This window comes from Triticum dicoccoides, chromosome 5A, assembly GCF_002162155.2.
Source record: "Triticum dicoccoides isolate Atlit2015 ecotype Zavitan chromosome 5A, WEW_v2.0, whole genome shotgun sequence".
In the NCBI taxonomy this organism is placed as follows: domain Eukaryota; kingdom Viridiplantae; phylum Streptophyta; class Magnoliopsida; order Poales; family Poaceae; genus Triticum; species Triticum dicoccoides.
The window spans coordinates 660,848,832-660,859,867 of record NC_041388.1 but is presented as its reverse complement, the minus strand read 5'-3'; the positions used below and the strand labels follow the sequence as shown (position 1 = coordinate 660,859,867).

Genomic DNA, 11,036 nt, shown 5'->3' with positions numbered 1-11,036 from the left:
ACAAAAACCCCAGCCACAGAAATGCTGACGCGTGGATGCCTATTGGTCCCGGTTGGTGCCACCAACCGGGACCAAAGGGTCTCCTACCTGGGCTCCGCGCACAGGCCACGTGGAGGCCCATCAGTCCCGGTTCTGGATTGAACCGGGACTAAAGGGACAGGGCATTAGTACCGACCCTTTAGTCCCGGTTCAGGAACCGGGACAAAAGGCCCTTACGAACCGGGATAACAGGCCCTTTTTCTACCAGTGGATGCTGAAACACAATCATGAATGAACATGAACCTAATGAAAATATTAATGCTGATGTTCATGATGATGCTCAACCTAGTAATGACAATGATGTAGAAATTGAACCTGCTGTTGATCTTGATAACCCACAATCAAAGAATCAACGTTATGATAAAAAAGACTTTGTTCCTAGGAAACATGGTAAAGAAAGGGAACCTTGGGTTCAGAAACCCATGCCTTTTCCTCCAAAACCATCCAAGAAAAAGGATGATGAGGATTTTGAGCGCTTTGCTGAAATGATTAGGCCTATCTTTTTGCGTATGAGATTAACTAATGTGCTCAAAACAAATCCTTATGCTAAATATATGAAGGATATCATTACTAATAAAAGAAAGATACCGGAAGCTGAGATTTCTACCATGCTTGCTAATTATACTTTTAAGGGTGGAATACCAAAGAAACTTGGAGATCCTGGAGTACCTACTATACCTTGCTCCATTAAAAGAAATTATATTAAAACTGCTTTATGTGATCTTGGAGCCGGTGTTAGTGTTATGCCTCTCTCTTTATATCGTAGACTTGACTTGAATAAGCTGACACCTACCGAAATATCTTTGCAAATGGATGATAAATCAACTGCTATACCTGTCAGTATTTGTGAGGATGTGCCTGTTGTGGTTGCAAACATTACTATTTTAACGGACTTTGTTATTCTTGATATTCCCGAGGATGATAGTATGTCTATTATTCTTGGAAGACCTTTTCTTAATAGTGCAGGGGCTGTTATTGATTGCAACAAAGGCAATGTCACCTTTCATGTTAATGGTAATGAGCATACGGTACACTTTCCGAGGAAACAACCTCAAGTTCATAGTATCAATTCCATTGGAAAAATTCCATCGATTATATTTGGAGGTTTTGAATTTCCTCTTCCTACTGTCAAGAAGAAATATGATATACTTATTATAGGGGATGTGCGTATCCCCGTTGAGGCAACTTAGTGTTATTCGAAATTTCTCCAGTTTCATGATTATTGGAATGAGCTTGTTAACAAGACTTGATCAACCTTGTTAGTGGATTCTTCTTGATGAGCATGAGATGGATGAAACTAGAAGCACCAACTTCTGTACCCTCTCTATATTTTCTGTTATTTAGTAGAAATAAAGTAAAATAGTATTTTTCTATTTGTTTCCTGACTTATCCATGCAACATAAAAATATCCCGAAAATAAAAGTCCTCAGAATGCCATGCCAATTTAATATGATTTTTTCGGAAATATTTGAAGATTTACTGTGCAAAAATTACCGCGGGAGGAGCGGCCACCTGGCCACGAGGGTGGTGGGCGCCCCCCCCCCCCCCGTATAGGGCGCGCCCCCTGCCTCGTGGGCCCATGGTGGCCCTCCTCCACTTATCCCAGCACCCATCTTCTTCCTCTGCCTCACACAAACCCGAAAAACCAACTCAAGCACGAGTTCCAGCCACTTTTGCTGTGATTTTCGATCTCCTTGATCAAAGCACCTCTCGCCAAACTGCTTTGGGAGATTGTTCCTTGAAAATGATGAGGAGATTATTGACGGGCTCATCGAGCCAAAGCTTGAAGGAAAAGGCACCGAAGCCTAAGTATAATTTGCCGCGCACCGCGGAGATTCGGGTATGTGAATGGCCTTCTGATGATTTCTTGAGAGCAGCCGGTATCTATGAAGATTTTCATAAATTGGCTCACAATGCAGGCCTCACCTCTTTCCTCCACGACCAATGCGATCAGTATCTCTTACTCACAAATACCTTTGTGCAAAACTTTTATTTTCATCCTAGGAACTCACCACCTATGGTGGAATTTCATTTATATGATGAGCCTAAGGAGATGTCACTTTATGATTTCTATCGTATTTGTTTAGTCCCTTTTGAGAGCAAGACAGAAGAACCACATCATGATGATGTGGAGGGATTTATTAATAATATCACTGTAGGAGAAACCAGGAAGGTTTCCGATGCACGAATCACTAGCATATATTTTCCTGTTTTACGTTACTTTGCATTATTTGCTAGTCGTTGTTTAATTGGACGCGGAAACTGTGAAAACCTTATTATCCCTGATTTAATTATTCTACTCCAAGGTTTATACGGTGATAACACCTTTAGTATGGGCGGTATTATTGCTAGACGGTTAAATATGAACCGTACTAAGGGCCCCGTCTTTGGAGGCATTTATGCTACACGCTTAGCCGCACATTTTAACATACCTATTAGGCATGCTGAGAAGGAAGAAAAGGTGTTGCCCCGTGTTTATCTAGATCATAAAAGTATGGTGGCACATGGTTTTATTGTTAAGAATAGGGCAGGAGAGCTTAAATATCAATTGTTCTTTAATAAACATCATCCTGAGACTATTACCTTGCCTGCTCCTTCTTTGTTTGATTTGACTGCAGGCACGTACCTTGTTCCGTTGGCAGCTATTCATGCCTACCGGAACCCTGCACCAACTGAGGAGCCAGAACCGGAACCACAATTTGATCCTTCACGATAGTCTAACTATCAGTGGGATCCGGAGATGATTGCCAGCTAGTGGCAATCAGAGCCTTCTTCTTCCTCATCACAGTACGACCCCAACAACTATTATTATGGATATCCACCAGGCCAGCCGTGGCCATAGACCAACTTAGGTCAAAAGCCTAAGCTCGGGAGGGCTGATCTGAAGTCCGTTCGGGGCTCTGGAGAGGGGAATTCGTTGCCGTCGTCATCATCAACCATCCTCCATCACCAATTTCATGATGCTCACCGCCGTGCGTGAGTAATTCCATCATAGGCTTGCGGGACGGTGATAGGTTGGATGAGATTTATCATGTAATTGAGTTAGTTTTGTTAGGGTTTGATCCCTAGTATCCATTATGTTCTAAGATTGATGTTGCTATGACTTTGCCATGCTTAATGCTTGTCACTAGGGCCCGAGTGCCATGATTTCAGATATGAACCTATTATACTTTCATGAATATATGTGAGTTCTTGATCCTATCTTGCAAGTCTATAGTCACCTACTATGTGTCATGATCCGGCAACCCCGAAGTGACAATAATCGGGACCACTCCCGGTGATGACCGTAGTTTGAGGAGTTCGTGTATTCACTATGTGCTAATGCTTTGTTCCGGTTCTCTATTAAAAGGAGGCCTTAATATCCCTAAGTTTCCAATAGGACCTCGCTGCCATGGGAGGGTAGGACAAAAGATGTCATGCAAATTCTTTTCCATAAACACGTATGACTATATACGGAATACATGCCTACATTACATTGATGAATTGGAGCTAGTTCTGTGTCACCCTATGTTATGACTGTTACATGATGAACCGCATCCGGCATAATTATCCATCACTGATCCGGTGCCTATGAGTTTTCCATATATTGGTTCTCGCTTATTTACTTTTCCGTTGCTACTGTTACAATCACTACAAAATACCAAAAACATTACTTTTGCTGTCTTTACTTTTGTTGCCGCTACCGCCACTATCATATTACTTTGCTACTAAACACTTTGCTGCAAATATTAAGTTTCCAGGTGTGGTTGAATTGACAACTCAGCTGCTAATACTTGAGAATATTCTTTGGCTCCCCTTGTGTCGAATCAATAAATTTGGGTTGAATACTACCCTCGAAAGCTGTTGCGATCCCCTATACTTGTGAGTCATCACGCCGCCGCAGTGGTGAGGCAGTAGGAAAGAAAGGGGGTAGTGGCTATGGGTAAGCGAGTGAAAGGGGGGTGAGGCTAGATTTGGCGCCGGGACGGAGCGCCAGATTTCCATCTCCCGCCATCCCCCCTCACGCTCGCATCGCACCGCCCGTGCGACCTTGCACCGCACTCAGCCTGGCTCGCGAGAAACTGCCGATCCGAGCGTTTCCAGTGAGCCAGGCTCTGGGCTGCTTTGAGAAGCGTGCGATGTAGGCCCAACAGGAAAACCAGGCAACCAAACAGGCATCTCCCTTCCCGCGCGGGCTTGGTTTGACTGGATGCGGGCAACCACACGCCCTTACTGTATATCCCGGATGCGCTGTATCAAACAACGGAGGGTATGCCATTCACGTTGATGCATTGTTGGGTGAAGCTCAAAAGGAACAGTGTGGATGGACAACACTTCATGCCCTACAACTTGTTAAACGGTTATTGGAATAATATATACGTATATTGCACTAGAATGTTTGCTTGCTATTTATGGCTGAATTATGCTTTTTCTGTAATTCTTTTGAGTGCTTCAAACATACGTGCACGTATAGTTGGATGGTTGGCTTTTGTATCCGTGTTCGAATGCGTCCGCGGATGTTTAGTGTGTTAGATTTAAAGTACGCAGTTGGAGATGCTTTTTTTTGACAATCTGCAGTTACAAATGCCCTTATTACAAGCTCTAGGGAAGTTGGGGATGGAGAAGTCAAGCAGCTGTGAATCCGTGAGAAGGAGAAACCAAAGTGCTGCTGACCAATCAGGACAAGAAGTCAAGAACGATGTTCCGTTCATGAGTCGCAGTGCCGTACGTACGTGTCCGACACCAGCTCAACCACGTACAATCACCCGGCCGAGTCGGCCTGGCCCTTGCCTCGTTCGAACTTATATATATGTATATGCCAATGCATCGCACTGCAGCACCTCCCACGAACGCTTGACTCCTAGCTAGGGTCGACTTGATCCTTGTTCGTTTTTGATCGTGTTGGATCAACAGAGACGGAAAAAGCGACCAATGGCAGCCGTGCAAACTGGGGAAGTCGTCAAGGCGACAGCTCTCGCAATCACATCAGTACCCGAGGGCATGAAGAGCGACGGCACCCAAGAGCTGCAGTCGCCGCCGGCTAACGTCTCCCTGGACCTGGAGGACGATGAGGACGACGAGGAGGAGCTCTTGATCCGCAGCTTGCAGTACGATCTGTCGATGCGGCTCATCGTGGCGCACCAGATCCAGACGCTCAAGCTGGACCTGAAGAAGGACATCGACATCTACAGGTCCCTCCTCCGCGATCACGACGGCGAGTGCGACAGGCTGCGGCGCAGGCTGGCGGCCCGCCGGACGTCGACCAGAGATAGAGAGTCGGATGACGCCGGTGTCGCCGAGGCCAAGGAGGAGGAGGATGATGATGATGAGTTCAGAGTCGCCGATGCCAAGGAGGAGGAGGAGGAGGAGACCACCGCACTGAGGGAGTTCAGAGACATGTACGCCAAAGCCAGCGATGTGGACCGTCGCTTGGAAGAGTTCGACGAGATCGTGCGGGTGCACTACGACCCCGACCTGGACAACGAGGCGCGCAGGGCCACCGTCGCGCGGCTGTGGCGCCGCCTGGCGAAGGAGCTCGACGACAGAGCCGAGACCGTCGTCTCTGGGGCATTCAAGTACACGTTTGCACCTCTCAAGCCGAGGCACCAATCGCTTGGCTCATCAACTTGTGCCTAGAGTCAACAAATTTGCGTATAGGATAGCAAACATCTAACCTATGCATATGGGATTGTGAAATTAGTAGCAAGTCACAAGCAGATTTGTAATGATTTTTTAATCTTTTCCAACAAGGGGAAAAGTAGCAGCACTGTAATTGCAATACCACAAGCAGCACTACTCTTCTTTCATCACTTCATTCCACTCCTCTAAGTATCCTCTAAGTATCTTGCGCACTAAAGACTGGTCACAAGAGACTTGTAATGATCTGTTTCTATTTCCAATAAAAGAAAGAAAAAAGTAGCAGCAGTGTAATTCGGGATGCACACAACACATATAGGCAGTGAAATATGACCAGAACTATACTCCCATTCCTACTATTTTTTTTGCGAGAAACTGTCGATTTATTCATCTTCAATCATGGCAGTACAATGAACATCAGAAATAATGAAAATTACGTCCAAATTCAGAGACCACCTAATGACGACTACAAGCACTGAAGCGACCCGAAGGTGTGCCGCCGTCATCGCCTCTCCCTCGGCGGAGCCGGGCATAACTTGTTGTAGTAGACAGTCGGAAAGTCGTCGTGCTAAGGCCCCGTAGGACCAACGCATCAGAACAGCAACCGCCGCCGATGAAGAGAAGCTTAGATCGGAACGATCCAACCTGAAGACACATTAACAAAGACGTACAAAGACGAGCAAAGACCGGATCCGAGAGGATCCACCAAAGACAACCTCCAACCGAATTCCGCAAGATCCGCCGGAGACACACCTCCACACGCCCTCCGAAGATGCTAGACACACCATCGGGACAGGGCTAGACGGGGAGAACCCTAACAAAACTTGAGGAAGCATATGAAAACGGAGCCCTCCTGCCGGCAAGGACCGGGATCCACCACGCACCCATGGCCCTAAGGCCACATGAGATGTGAGAGATCAACGCCGCCGCCGACGGGAGGCAGAAACCCTAGCCGCCTTTTCTTGGAGGAGAGACAAAGGGAGGCAGAAACTTTGACATGAGCCACCCATTGCCATTCCTACTACTACTACGTGAGTTCACTTCATGTTCTTCCGGACCTTTGTGATCCGCTCCATCTTATTTTACTTTATTTTTTGAATACGCGCAAAAGATTTGCCATATATATTAATTAAGAGATAATAGAGTTTGTGTTACAAACACCCCTTAAAATTTCAAGGAAGAATCACTCTCCCGCATGATGGACCCTAGTTTCTTAGGTTCGGCGGCGATCCAAAATGATGCCTCCCATTTGATGTTGTTGAGAATGACCGTAGGCAGGGTGCCCTTATTGTGGAAGATGCGGGCGTTTCTCTCGTTTCAGATCGTCCCCTTGGTGAGCATGGTGAGCGAGGCCATGGCCTTCCGGTTGGGGATGGAAGCATCGGTCAACCCAAGCCACCAATCTAAGGTGGAATGCCTCAGGGGCAAAGTGGAGGCGTCAACATGAATGAGTTGCAGCCACACCTTGATCAAGCTCCATAGTCGCATCTGTTGGGGAACGTAGTAATTTCAAAAAAATTCCTACGCACACGCAAGATCATGGTGATGCATAGCAACAAGAGGGGAGAGTGTTGTCTACGTACCCTCGTAGACCGGCAACGGAAGCCTTCACACAACATAGAGGAAGTAGTCATACGTCTTCCCGATCCGACCGATCCAAGTACCGAACGCACGGCACCTCCGAGTTCTGCACACGTTCAACTCGGTGACGTCCCTCGAGCTCCGATCTAGCCGAGTGTTGAGGGGGAGTTTCGTCAGCACGACGGCATGATGACGGTGATGATGTTCTACCGATGCAGGGCTTCGCCTAAGCACCGCTACGATATGACCGAGGTGGAATATGGTGGAAGGGGGCACCGCACACGGCTAAGGAACGATCACGAAGATCAACTTGTGTGTCATGGGGTGCCCCCCTGCCCCTTTATATAAAGGAGGGAGGGGGGAGGTGCGGCCGGCCCCTAGGGGTGCGCCTGGAGGAGTCCTACTCCCACCGGGAGTAGGACTCCCCCCTCTTGCCTTGTTGGAGAAGGAAAGGGGAAGGGGAAAAGAGGAAAGGGGGCGCCCCCCCTTCCTTGTCCTATTCGGACTAGGGGGGATGGGGCGCGCGGCCTGCCCTGGCCGTCCCTCCTCTTCTCCCTTAGGGCCCATGTAGGCCCATTAACCCCTGGGGGGTTCCGGTAACCCCCCGGTACTCCGGTAAAATCCCGATTTCACCCGGAACGATTCCGATATCCAAATATAGGCTTCCAATATATCAATCTTCATGTCTCGACCATTCCGAGACTCCTCGTCATGTCCGTGATCACATCCGGGACTCCGAACAACCTTCGGTACATCAAAACACAAAAACCCTAATTACGATCGTCACCGAACTTTAAGCGTGCGGACCCTACGGGTTCGAGAACTATGTAGACATGACCGAGACACGTCTCCAGTCAATAACCAATAGCGGAACCTGGATGCTCATATTGGTTCCTACATATTCTACGAAGATCTTTATCGGTCAAACCGCATAACAACATACGTTGTTCCCTTTGTCATCGGTATGTTACTTTCCCGAGATTCGATCGTTGATATTCCAATACCTAGTTCAATCTCGTTACCAGCAAGTCTCTTTACTCGTTCCGTAATACATCATTCCGCAACTAACTCATTAGTTGCAATGCTTGCAAGGCTTAAGTGATGTGCATTACCGAGAGGGCCCAGAGATACCTCTCCGACAATCGGAGTGACAAATCCTAATCTCGAAATACGCCAACCCAACAAGTAGCTTTGGAGACACCTGGTGAGCACTTTTATAATGACCCAGTTACGTTGTGACGTTTGGTAGCACACAAAGTGTTCCTCTGGTAAACGGGAGTTGCATAATCTCATAGTCATAGGAACATGTATAAGTTATGGAGAAAGCAATAGCAACAAACTAAATGATCAAGTGCTAAGCTAACGGAATGGGTCAAGTCAATCACATCATTCTCCTAATGATGTGATCCCGTTAATGAAATGACAACTCATGTCTATGGCTAGGAAACATAATCATCTTTGATCAACGAGCTAGTCAAGTAGAGGCATACTAGTGACACTCTCTTTGTCTATGTATTCACACATGTATTATGTTTCTATTTAATACAATTCTAGCATGAATAATAAACATTTATCATGATATAAGGAAATAAACAATAACTTTATTATTATCTCTAGGGCATATTTCCTTCAGCATCAACATGAATGAGTTGCAGCCATGCCTTGATCAAGCTCCATAGTCGAATGGTGAACCGACATTTGAAGAAGAGATGATCAACCGGTTTATTCTCATGCATGCATAAGAGACACGAGCCACAGTTTGGCCAACCGCGCTTGGCCAATCTAGGCACGGTTCAAACTCTATTTTGGATGGCCAGCCAAGTAAAGAACTTGACCTTGGGTGGAGCCTAGATTTTCCTGAGTGCATGCTCCAAGGGGAAGTGAATAAGGCCAAGAAACTGCGCTTTGTAGCCGGACTCCGCCATGTAGAGGCCACTAGTAGAGTGCTTCCAAACAATGTCATCATCAATATCCGCTCCATCTTAGACTCTTCCCACTCCTACAAGTACCCTCTAACAAGCTCGTTCCGGACAGTGACACCGGACACACTTTGGATGCTCAGAGGACAGATATGTCCATTCTTCTCAAACCAATCCTTGAGGAACCATTGGTCAAATGTCTAAAACAAATTAAAACACACCCATAATTATTGCACTACTAAAAACAATTATATGCAGCTAAAACTTCGAGCACACAGAGTTACCTTCCCGGTGGCAATTGTCACCAGGTCAATCATAAGTTCGCTGGACAATGGACAAGTAAGATATTCTGGAATATCACAATCCCTGGTACACTCCTCTGCAAGCTTCACAACCCTTAGCTTATCCATTGCAAGCACGAATAAAGGGTAGGCGTGCGCCCGCCCGCTCGCCGACTATCATGCACCGCTCTGAAATGGTTACAAGCAGCAAGCTTCTCTTGCTCACGCAACCCCTATAGTCTCTTGACAATTCTTACATCACTTCACTCTCTTTTTGGGGTGGAGGAGGAATTATCCCCACAAAATTCAGCGTATAATGGGTACGGAATTTCCTACACGGGTTTTGATCAAACAAATAGCTCTTAGTAAGTTGTGATGTCAAAGAAAAGAAGATGTTCTTAGTAAGTTGCATTGCAACTTTAAGCCACTCATGGGTCAAGCCTCATACCTAGTATAATTAAAAGTTTACATATCACCAAGATGATGAACACAATCAAAGAATATCACAAGCTATCTTTAACCTACAAATCTGAGTACAACTATGGCAATTCAAACTGCTAGAAATAGCAGGAAGTGCAAGTTATCATACCAATTTTTTAGGTTATCAAACTTAGTCGAATATTCTACTCATACGTGAAGCTTCGTGAAGAAATGACATATGTGATATTCTTAGCAAAGAAAATAAATTCGACCTCCAAATTATTTTCTAACACGGTCTTTTTCATACCAGTGAATTTGTTTTTGGTTTTCGCCGAGAATACAATGGATGTCATTTCTCTGTGAAATTTCACACGTGAGTAGAACACTCAACCATGTATGTTATAAAAAATATCCAGAACTGATTGATTTTCTAGCATTTTTTAATTTTACTATTCAAAGTAGGTGCATGTTGAACCATGTTCCAAAAGTCCGTGTCCTGAAAGAAAAAAACAAGAATAATAATGAAGACTTAACACATGTGGCTAGTGGGCCTGACACGGATATTTGCATTTCTAAACATGGGGCCATTCAAAAATTATATGAGACCAGGTCTTACGGTTAGCAGGTGAGACCCGCCCTGATGAATGACACGTATCATTCACAAATCACAAAGCATTTAATCTCTCCCCCCTGATTTCAAGTGGGGATGGGATAGATGCTTTTGTGATTTATGAATGCCACGTGTCATCCATCAGGATGGGTCTCGCGTGAGACCTGATCTCATAGAATTCTTTTCCCCTATATGGTGACCTCTGCGCCCGATGAAGCGGAAACACGCACCCCTGCGCCCCCAGCGCCCTGTTGGGCTGGCCCATCTACAGGACTCCCACTATTATTTTCGTTATTTTTTATTTTTCTATTATCTGTCTTTCTGTTTTCCCTTTAAAAATAATTTGGGATTTCAAAAAAGTTACGAATTTCTAAATAATTGTGGATTTTAAAAATAATGTTCAAGAAATCATAAAATGATCATGAATTCAGAAAAAAAGTTCATGATTTCGAAAAACTGTTTGAGAAATCACAAAATGTTTGCTTATTAAAAAATATTCATGATTTCAAAACATGTTCACAATTTTTAAAACTATACGTATATTCGAGAAATGTGCATGAATTAGAGTGT

At 45.3% G+C, this 11,036-nt stretch overlaps 1 pseudogene; it reads right to left on the bottom strand.

Annotated features, from left to right (window-relative positions):
- Window positions 1-5,811: 5,811 nt before the first annotated feature.
- Window positions 5,812-10,209, bottom strand: LOC119300358 (annotated as a pseudogene).
- Window positions 10,210-11,036: the final 827 nt, after the last annotated feature.